The 11,853-nt window shown below is 38.0% G+C and overlaps 1 long non-coding RNA gene across 2 annotated transcripts; it reads left to right on the top strand.

Annotated features, from left to right (window-relative positions):
- Positions 1-6,506: 6,506 nt before the first annotated feature.
- Positions 6,507-10,076, top strand: LOC118486440. Of its 2 annotated transcripts, none has more exons than XR_004879143.1 (3): positions 6,507-6,692; positions 9,261-9,314; positions 9,806-10,076. It is a non-coding gene; the product is annotated as an uncharacterized LOC118486440 (long non-coding RNA). The 2 variants fall into 2 exon arrangements; XR_004879144.1 differs by lacking the exon at positions 6,507-6,692 and adding an exon at positions 8,747-8,787 and having other exon boundaries at positions 9,806-9,947.
- Positions 10,077-11,853: the final 1,777 nt, after the last annotated feature.

Raw genomic sequence — 11,853 nt, 5'->3', positions numbered from 1 at the left:
AGAACCTTTCGTTGTAACTTACTTGTACGTTATGTGACTAGTTAAAATGATAACGTGAACCTTTTTATGTGATAGGTGCTTGGTTATGTGTGCATTTGTATATATTTGTGTACGTGTTATATGTTACCCGAGAACCCGACACGAAACAACAAAGAACCCGACTCGAGACCATGAGGTCTCGAGTGGACTTGGGCCGAGAACCTTTGGCCGGTTGGGCCTTTGGGCCATGAACCCCCACTCGAAACCCACTAAGGGTGCATCATTTGGAACTTGACTATAAATACACCACCCTTAGTTAACTTTGCCATTTGTTGAAACATTTCACCCACATACTCTCCTACTTCTATCTCTCACTTAAACTCTAGAACACAAACACCCCATCATTCTCGGATCTTTGGACTTGGATCGGCTCACACACACACCCGGTTGGAAGCTTTTCACACACCCTCGAAACCCATAACCGGTTAGTGTTCTTGATGTTTTGTTGAATGTTAGTGTTAATATGTTCATGTTATGTTTGTATGGTGAGATTATGTGATAATATGGTAGTTAACTTAGTTATGCATGATGTTTGAAAAGAAATCGGTTCATGAATGTTCTTGTTATGTGTTGAAATTTGCATAAATGCTTGATGTTAAAAATGGGTTCATTGCATGTTAAAAAGGTGAATAATGATATTGGTTACACTTGGGTTTGGATCCGAAAAGTGGGTGTTTAAACTAAACAAATCGGCTAATGAACATGTTTGTCATATAGGATGCATGCTAGTAAATCGTGTCTTGATGATTGTTCTTAGTTGTGGTTGATATAAGTGTTGAAAATGCTATGAACTTGATGAATATAAGTTTGAATATTTGAAGAACACTTTGAATGATAGTTGAAGATTGAAAACCCTTGTGATTTTGATCCATCTTTGACTAATAGCCTGATTAGGAAAAATGTTAGTGGATTTCTATTGGTTATTTCCGGATTTGGGCCTGATTATATTGTACCATAAATCTGACTATCTGCATCAACACGTGAACTTGAAAATGACTGCTACCGACTCGCAATCACCCGGTTGCGACTCGCAACCACAGCGTGATGACTCGAGACCACGCGGTTGCGACTCGCAACCATAACAGGACAAGCCGAGACCACAGGTTACGAGTCCCGTTGCGACTCGAGACCTCAGCATGATGAACCGAGACCATGGTTGCGACACCGGTTGCGACTCGCAACCATCCATGATCAACACACAGCATGACTCGAGACCATGCTTGCGAGTCCGGTTGCGACTCGAGACCACACTTTGGGCCTTAGTTAATGGGCCAGACTGATGGGCTTCTGTGTTAACTGCTTTTACGTGTTTGGGCCTAAGTAGTTGGGCTGAACTTGTGAACCGTATGTGCTACGGTTGACTGTTAACTGTTACTGCTAAACGTTGCTTGCCAAACGTGTTGAACATTTGTGCACTACTTGGTTCGAATCTGATTATACGTGATATCCGTGATTAGGACGTAACTGACTACTTACGACTTGACTGATCTTTCTGTGATTAACTGCCGAGCAAACCGAGGTGAGTTCACACCCTTTACAAAGCATGGGATTCCCTGGGTCGGGAACGGGGTTAAGGAACGTGGATTCCTCGTCTACCTTGGGTAGGACGTCAGTGGTTCAGGAATGTGATTCCTCGTCCGGATGGACGGATAAACGTACTAGACTAAAACTCTATCACGAAGTCCCTCCTTTTTGTATCGACTAATCGCCGGGCCAATGGCGAGCGGGTCATTAGTTAGATAGCGCTATTTAGGTCTGACAAGCCTCACACCGTGCCGCAGAGGACGGGCGTGAACTAATGGATCTGGGGCACGTCAATGATGATAGACATTGATGTTTTTCAGGGCACATAAAACATGACTACAGTCAGCAATCGATACGGTAACGAGTCTAGTATACACATGGGGTAGCCCCCACGGCTGGAGAGCCAGATGATGTACATGGGGTAGCCCCCACGGCCGGAGTGCCGGAGTAACTGGGAACGAACATGTCATGTTTTCTTATAAACTATGGGGTAACCCCCACGGCAGGAGGCCAGAAAAAGTAAACTGTTTTCGAAACAACTAAACGAACGCCCACCCGTGAACTCACTCAAACTAGTTGTTGACTCGTTACTACATGCTTTGCAGGACCATAGGTACTCAGTGGGAGCTTGCATGGAGGAGGATCGTTGTGGGACAGGAATTGCTACAAGACTATGTTAAACTTGAAACTTTTGGAACTTATGTTATAACTTTAAACTTATGCTTCCGCTTGCAACTTAAACTTTATTGTTTTGAAACACCAATCGTATTAGTTAAACTTTTATAATCATTATATGCTTGTTCAGTTATGATTGGTGGCTGGATCCTGGTCAGTCACGCCTCCATTGCGGTAGTACTCCGCAGGTGGGATTTTGGGGGTGTGACACTCCCCGCCGGGCCCACCGGTAATATGTGGAAATATCGGGGTGTGACAATACTCCCAGGTGTCGCGTGGAGGTAAGAAAGCACATGTAAACGACGGAAAGTACCAAAGGTACAAGTGGCAGAGCAGTGGGCCAATGAGCGTCCAACAAGTTGTATCCGATCATGCTGCACGATGACAATCGTACAAGAGACAAAAAAGGTACACAAGGACGCACACATGGCACCAATCAACGTGCGCCGACCACTGCCCCACGATCTCCACTTAGCTGCTGATGATAGACCAGACAACAAGGATAATTTTCTGGACACGTGGATCCATACAGCATGCGCCAGCTACCCTCTCGCCTAGAAGCACCAACGATTGTGGCAGAGAAGACAAAATGGATATTTCTTGTTATCGACTACAGGCCCAAGCCCATCATCCCATCTCCTTCACAAACCACCTCGGCTATAAATAGTGAACTCCACCTCCAGGTTTACGGATCACTCTTTTGCTCTCTCACTTTATACACATACTATTATCTTCAAAACATATATTTATTCTCACGTCGAAGGGTGGTTACAAGGAAACCCCCTATTCTCCTCATTGTAACGAGCTTACGATGGGTCAGTGTGTTGACTGTTTTGCAGGATCTTCACAGCAGCTTGGACGAGGCAAAGAAGATTAACCTTTATTTTGTCGAGGCACAAACCACAAACTAATCACTAGATTAGTTTGGTGTTTCTTTAGTACCGAATGATGCTAGTATTGTTTGTTCAAAAATAGCTTGATAAGAACATCCCTAGAAAAAGGAAGAATACCATTGTAGTCTGAAACATGTGTGTATATATACTATATAAAGTAAGGAAAGGAGGTAGGTATTGATCTGTACAAAACCGAAAAAAAAAAAAATCACAACAAAATATAATTTAACTTTAGGCTCGTTGTAACTTCCAGTTAGTTGAGAATAATCGCCAAAATGCACAACAGCAGTATCATGTTATTATAGTACATATTCACATTATAGAGAAAGCAGTATCATGTTATTATAGTACATATTCACATTATAGAGAAAACAACTTTCGTTTTGAGCATTTTAGCTGTCGTTTAGGACCAATTTGGAATAAAACTATCTTTAATATGAGTTTAACTTTTCTTTAATCAATCACATGTAGCTGTTAACACTTGAACCTTAAAAATGTTTTTTTTTTGTTCCTGTCAGTTAGCTACGGGTTTGATATAAGTTTTGGGTTTAGACCGGATTCTCTACAAAATAATCATTCATTAATACTTCGCTGCATGTATACTATCACGATCCACCACTTTCTTCTTTGGTCGGCTCAACCTTCAATTCGTTATACGCCATCTCAAAAAAATCAAGCATGTCATTGTCGGAAAACGAAGAGCTATCATGTCTAGCAGAAACGGATTGGTTGGAATTCCATTTTTACCCAAGAAAGTGGTATAAAATTATGTATTTGTATGGTGAAATTTTAGTAGAGTGTAGAGATGGTATTTTAGGGTTTAAAAGGTTAAAATGAATGGTATATATACAACGTTTAAGTTGTTTTTTTTTTAATTTTAACATGCCCAGCGGTATCCTTCAACGTTCACATTCAACGGTCAAGTGCAATTCTTCACGCGTGATGATGAGCACGCGTTTTAACCACCACACATGGTCACCATGGTGGCGGCGTGTTCCACGCGTGGTCGGACAACCACACCACCACCACAGATCGCCCCTACCCCCTTACGGTTGATTTTTATTTGTCTTTAAACAAATAAACAAATCTAAGCTACAAGATGCATTTATTTAAATGTACACCTAATTAATAGTTTCTTAAATAATAAAAAACTTAGTTACATCACTAAAATGAAAATAAAACAACCAAACTTAACTTGATCACCAAAAGTGTGTATATATATTGCTGTTATTTAAGTTCTCTAATAATTAAGTTCTCTAATAATACAGTAGAGGCATTCTTATCTTATTTCCCAATAAGTTTCCATACATATAGTTTTTTGAAATAAATATGTTAAAAATAAGTAACAATAATATTTATTAAAATACAATAAATATACAATTTAAATTCACTACATCAAATTGACTGCATATGTCAATTATCTAAGAAAACGCCATTCTAAAACCCAAATCAAAGAAATAAAATCTTACTAAAAAATATGAATCAAATAACAATACCAGTTCTATAAGCTCCTGTAAAGGGTTAGGTCAGGACTTATGAGAGTAGACTCTATATGTTTTCCTAAACAACCAGAGCAAATAAATTGAAAAATAATTATTTATTGATAAAATCATTTGTTTCCATGTAGTCCATTCAAAGTAATTGGTCAAAATTGTCACTTTTGTCGATTAGAGATCAACTAACATGAATATTACCTTTTCAAATTAGCATTATTGCTCAAAAGCAATTATGCACATTCAATATTGCCCCATCAACAACCTATTGTATAGTATAGCATTGGTGGGGCACCCGCATCTTCTTTGATTATTTACTTCACAATCCAAGAAATGAACACTAAAATCATTTGCATTTATCTCCCGAACCTCTTCCATTTCGTTGTCTGTTAATCTTACTTTCATCAAACATCAATCTCAAGCTTCTGATCCAAACAACAATTAAACAACTCCAAACAACAGTAATAACACAAATCAGAGATTGAAGAATTAGTAATACCTGAAATCATTTAATCAAACCTCATAAGGGGATGTGGAATTAATAAGGGAAAAATTACATGTCACTTGACCAACCAACATTATCAAAATGTTACCCTTATGTGTCCGTGGACGGACTCCTACAACATGGGATGCGTCCGTTTGAACACTTGAAGATTCCATGATTGAGGAGTTTACACGTGTCCGACAAAAGCTGATGCGTCGACGGCCGACTCCTCCCATATACTTGGCAGACTCCTCCTCCCATGGCTCGGCAGACTCCTTCCATATACTTGGCAGACTCTTCCCATATACTTGGCAGACTCCTCTCATATACTTGGCAGACTCCTCCCATTGCTCGGCTGACTCTTCCTAACGGCTTGGCGGACTCCTCATTTTGGCTGACTCCTCCACACTGCTCGGCTAACTCCTCACATTTCTTTTAATTCTATCAAATATTTATATCTATTTAATATAACATTACAACATAACTTAAAAATTAAAAAATATAACATAAAACATTACAACATAACTTAAATATTACAACCTAAAAACGTGACATAGCATGTTATCAAAAAAAGAAGACACTTAAATATAATTTTTCAAAATTTCAAACACCGAAAGGTGTTCAAGAGGCCTTGCTCGATTACGCTATTGCTTTACGAGGAGGACTTTGAACACCTGTCGGTGTTTAAAATTCTGAAAAATTATATTCAAGTGTCTTCTTTTTTTAATACATGCTATGTCACGTTTTTATGTTGTAATATTTAAGTTATGTTGTATATGTATAAGTTATGTTGTAATGTTTTATGTTATATTTCTAATTTTTAAGTTATGTTGTAAGTTTTATGTTATAATGTTATATTAAATAGATTAAAATATTGATAGAATTAAAAAGAAATGTGAGGAGTCAGTCGAGAAATGAGGAGTCAGCCAAAATATGAGGAGTCCGTCAAGCCGTTGGGAAGAGTCAGCCGAGCCAATGGAGGTACCTGCCAAGTACATGGGAGGACTCCGCCGAGCCAATGGGAGGAGTCTACCAAGTACATGAGAGGAGTCTGCCAAGTATATGGGAGGAGTCGGCTGTCGACGCATCAGCTTTGTCGGACACGTGTAAGTTTCTCAATCATGGACTATTCAAATTTACAAACAGACGCATTCCATGTTACAGAAGTCTGTTCAAAGGCGTAATGAGGGTGAAATTTTGGTAATACTGGTTGATCAAGTGAGATCGTGATATTTTTCCCAATTAATAATGGAACCAGACATTGGATATGATGTGTCATTGTATCATTAAGATAGTCGGGCGATACATTTAAAATTTGGAAACCCGCACATGCTTTCACACGATCAACCTACAGGCCTATCTTTGTTTTCATATTTTTACAAAAATAAAAGGAGAGTTGACTTGAATAAAGACAACTGAACTTGATTGAATAATAAAATAAATAACACGGAAGAAATTTATTTCATCTTCTAGATAGCAGCAGCCTACAGGCCTATCTTTGTTTTCATATTTTTACAAGTGATTCTTCTTCCCTTGCTCGAATCCCCCCATCTTCTTCACTTGAATCCTCCCTTCTCCGATCAGGTATGTATTGAATCCTGTAGTTGGTTAATATCAATGAGGATGGACTCATTAGTTTGAGTCAGAACAGTTTATTATAAGTGTCTGAAATGTCAGTTATCATTATTTAAAATTAGTTCTCCTCTTACCCATGTCCTGTAAATATATTAACAGATATAATTATGACTTTGACGATTAGTTAATCTTGTCTTAGCAAGGAGTTGAAACTTGAAAGTTGAGCTAGAACAACTTCTTGTTTTCAGTATTTGTAGTCTGCCTATCAATTTGATTTTGGTTAGCGGTGTTAATAATAACCACCTAAAATGACAAAATGTTTTTATATTATTTATAATGTTAATTACTGTTTTCGTCCCTGTGGTTTGTCAAAAATCACTATTTCAGTCCATTAGTTTAAAAATTATGATTCAGTCCCTGTACCTAACAGAATAATGGATTGAAATGGTTACGAAGTGAAACCACAGGGACTGAAATGGTTAACGAAACTAAAACCACAGGGACTGAAATCGCAAATTTTAAACTAATGGACTGAAATACTGATTTTTGACAAAACACAGGACGAAAACAGTAATTAACTCTAATATATTAACGATCAAAAACAGGAAAGAAAAAATTAGTTGAAACAAAACTAAACAAGGGTTATGAATGTTATTTGAAGTGTACACCAATACATCAAAGTTTCTTATTATCTCATAAAATAATTAAGGTTATTCTTACAATGCAATGTTTGATGATAACCACGTTATAAGTTATTATAGTACGAGTGCTCCAGACCCGGACATATTATAACATATTGTCCAGATCGGCTGGTTCTTCTCTACGGAAAATGGAAGCGCTCTCATTTAATGTCTTGATTAGTAATTACCAAGACAAGGCATGAATCTTGGCAGAAAGGGTTAGCAGTCATATGTTTACTTGACTTGTATATGTAAAAGAAAGCCTAGCACGCACAGATGAACATAATGACAAAATAATTATAATGCAAAGAGGAAGAAAAGGACATTATTTAGTTACAGTTAGTCACATGAGTTGCAGTTAGTTAGTTATGTTGTTAGTTGTATAAACTAGTATAAACACCTGGTTAGAAGCATTATTGAATCTTATAACTTATAATTACATTTTCATATTTTGCTATGTACTATCAGGTTTTAGCTTACCTTAGGTTTTTATGTTTGTGATCATACAAAGTTAATTTTTCATATATTGGACAAACAGTATCCCGATCTTCACAAATCTCATAGTTAAAGAAAAATGGCGTTGATTAAAAATTCAGAGCACCTCAGTATACCATTTCAGGATATAGAAATAGCCACTAAAAACTTCAACACTACACTTATTATTGGGAGAGGTGGATTTGCAATGTTATAAAGGAGAGCTTTTACTGTTTGGTAAACTTACTACAGTTGCTGTAAAAGATTAAATGCGAACAATTCTGGTCAAGGTTTAAAGAGTTTTAACGGAGATTCATTTGCTCTCCCAATATAAGCATCCAAACCTGGTCTCACTTCTTGGCTTCTGCCAGGAAGGAAATGAAAAAATCCTTGTTTATGAGCATGCCGAACATGGAAGCCTCGATAGCTTTTAACCTTGATACAAACCACATGCCAGTTAACATGTAAGCAAAAGATTGATATATGCATCGACGCAGCATGTGGTTTGGATTATCTCCACAACAAAATTGCAGAAAAACAAGAGAGTTATTCATAGGGATACAAAGAGTGCAAATATTTGTTAGATCACAACTGGAAAAGCTATGATATCTGTAACACCCCAAAAACGAAAACGCGATAAATAATAATAAATATCATAAGATTGAAGGTGAATGGTAATATGATACTAAAAAAGGGGGTTTTATTTAAAGATTAATGGTTACAAATATAACAAGACTTAAGGGGGTAATATGTAAATTATAATTAGTGAGGGTTTAATTATGTTGAAACCACAAAACACACACCCTGTGCGTGTTTGGGATCGAGCAGGAGCAGGGAACAGGGTTTACCCTTTTATTCTTGTAAAAATTCACCAAATTAACAAGGAAAATCGATGTGAATCAGTTGCAATGTGGTAAAATCTCGATCAATTACCCATACCCAATCAAGTGGTGAGTTGAATTTCTGGATTTGATAAATTGTAGAATTAGGGTTTCGACCCAATCGTGAAATTGATATATGATTTGTGTTGTTTAGATGTTAAGGGTACTCCCTAGAGTAGAAATCATGCTTGGTTTTGGTTAATTGAAAGAAAGCCTCTATAAACCCACTTTGTGAAAATTTGTTATGAATATAAAGATTATAGGGATTGAGAATGTATGTAATTGGATATGTAGTTCAGTTTGTAGTACCCGAATGCTAAGATAAATTGATGTAGATTAAAGGAATTGTGAGAACTAGATTGATTATTGATGGCACATAGAATGATTTGGTGAGTTATGCTTTAAATGTTGTACACTATGCTTTATTAATGTGACGCACACTAGGTGCTCGATGAAATGCTTGATAGGGTAATTATGTGTAAATTGGAACATAATGGAATGGAATGTGGGTGCTAAACGAAGGGTTGAATTTGTTGATGTAGGCGTGAAGGAAGAAAGTTCGAATTCTAAGAAAGCGGAAGGATCCCAAGACCGAGGTATGTTCCGTTGCATACGAAAGTTTACTTTAATTGTTAATATTCATATTGGACAACTCTTATTATAAATGTTTATACTATGTCGTAGTGATTATGGTGCTAGTAAACGAATGGTTAATCCCTTGCGGATTTTGCTTATGCTAACGAATAATTATGCTATGTTATACTAGTCGACGGTTCATGTAACTAGGTTGAGTAAGGGTATGAAGCCAACCCGACTAGAACGGGTGGTCGTGTAAGCAAAAATCGTGATGCTTGAAGTTCAACCGTTATGCGGGTAGAATGTAAGGTTTATGTTGAAAGAAACCAATCCGTTATTACCGGGTTGAGAACGATATGCTTGAATCTCTTGATGAGAAGATAAGCTTACCCATAAAAGGGGTAAATTGAATGCGTAATGATAATCTTGAATTCAAACGAATGCGGCTAGTAAGTCATTGTGACGAAATAAGTAATAAGACTAACGCTATTGAATTTGTTGTTGAATGTAGGTAAATCCTCGATTTAGATGTATGGACGGCTTGGAATGTGCACACTTGGATTACGCCCGCCTCACGCTTCCGTTATTAAGTCTATTAAAATAGGTTAAGTTTTGGTCATATGTATCTAGGTCTATGTAGTATGTCGATAACTCGTGTGGTAAAAACTTAGTAGTCGAAGTCATGTCGTGTCCAATATAGACTTTGTTGTTTGGGTTTTTGTCAAGGATGTTAAGCGTTGAAGTTGGTATGTATAACAGGGTGTTAATGGTTTTTAAACGAATAGGTCATGCCGAATTTCCTAAAATTTACCTATTTATTTTATATGTCGAATTTAAAAGAAATGGGGCGTAACAAGTTGGTATCAGAGCCTAGGTTTGAGGGATTCGAGCTGGAGTAACAACGCTTGAACTCACCAATGGCTCGCTCGAAAGTGTGCTCGTTCCAAGATCGCCTACGAGGTAAAAATTTAAGTTTCGGTAAACGTAAGTACGCATAGTAAGCCTATAATGAAATTTTTGAAGATAAGTATTTTGTATGTAATAAGGGGATGCGAAAGGGGAAGTTCCAGGAACTATATAGCTGAAAACGGCTCGAGAATGTGATAAAAAGCGCTTAAACAAAGCTGCAGCAAATCGACAACGGACAAGCCGTCGCCGACGCCGCTGTTGTGCGTCGCCGACGCCCCAAAATGGCCGACGGCCTAAGTTCCTGCCTACGGTGTTTTTCACCCGACGCCCATTTTTAGAAGCCGTCGCCGACGGGCTCTTTGCCGTCGCCGACGGTTAGTGTAAATCCAGTCCGCTGATTTGCTTTGTTTTTCACATTTAAAGTTTCTGCATTATCCGAAAGCCTATTAATTGTTGCATGAGATCCATATAAGGCCTCATAGATGTAGGTAAACCACAAATAGTAATTACAAGGAATTGATCTCAGAAGAGATAAAGAGTGATGAGTTGAATAATGTAACGAATGATGAAAGCGTAAAAGCGAGTAAAGTCTAAAATATGGAATACGAATGAAGTAAAGTCGAACTTATGAATATGATGTACTGAAAGCTTGTGTTAATGATGAATGAAAATGTTGTTTTATAGATGGCTGATGCAAGAAACACAATGAAGATGATGACACGGCCCGTCAAGAAGTGTTTCATAATAGGGTTGCGGAGGTAGCGGAGGAGGTTCTGCAAGCTAATCTTCCGCGATTAGCTCAAGAAGTAGAGAGTCGGGTGTTGGGAGTGGTAGATGCCATGATGGCAAGCAGAATCGAAGAGTTGAAAGAATTAATTGAAGGGTCTAAAAGTAAAGGCAATGAACAACGATGCACATATAAAGACTTCATGGCATGCAAAGCCTACCACGTACGATGGTAAATCGATCCAATAATGTGCCAAAGGTGGATTTTAAGCATGGAGGCGGTGTTTAAACGAAGTCGATGTGATAAGGAGGACCAAGTGATGTTCGCTACGGGACAACTCACCTTCCAAGCGAAAAGATTGGTGGATGCTTATAGTAAAGGAGATAGGTGAGGACAGACTTCAGACGATGACTTGGCAAGAATTCAAGGAACCTTTCATGAAGTACCACTGCCCTCAGTCAGCCATTGATAAGATTCAAGAAGATTTCTTACGCCTCAGGCAGAAAAACGAAACGATAAATGAGATATCTGGTATATTTTTGGATAAGATGAAGTTTGTACGGATTTGTACAAACTGAAAGAATGAAGATCAATCGCTTCTATGGCATATTGAAGGCAGAATTCAGGGAATTTATCACTCCATCGAAATGCGAGACCCTCGACGAGCTTATTAATTGGCACGGATAGGGATTGAGATTAAAAGGCCAAGAAGAGCGTGGTGAAAGAGGCCAAAGTGAAAAGGGTGCAAGTTCGAGTCCATCAAAAAAAGGGAAAGTTTCAAGATCATGGAAAGAAAGATAAGTCAAAAGGTGGAATAACTCCTGCAAGACGTGCGGAAAACTCCATACGGGAGGTGTTTGTTGGGCAAGAAAGGATGTTACAAATGTGGTAAAGAAGGACATTCGTCTTACCAATGTCCAACT

This window comes from Helianthus annuus, chromosome 14, assembly GCF_002127325.2.
Source record: "Helianthus annuus cultivar XRQ/B chromosome 14, HanXRQr2.0-SUNRISE, whole genome shotgun sequence".
Taxonomy (NCBI): domain Eukaryota; kingdom Viridiplantae; phylum Streptophyta; class Magnoliopsida; order Asterales; family Asteraceae; genus Helianthus; species Helianthus annuus.
This window is presented reverse-complemented; position numbering and strand designations above follow the sequence as displayed.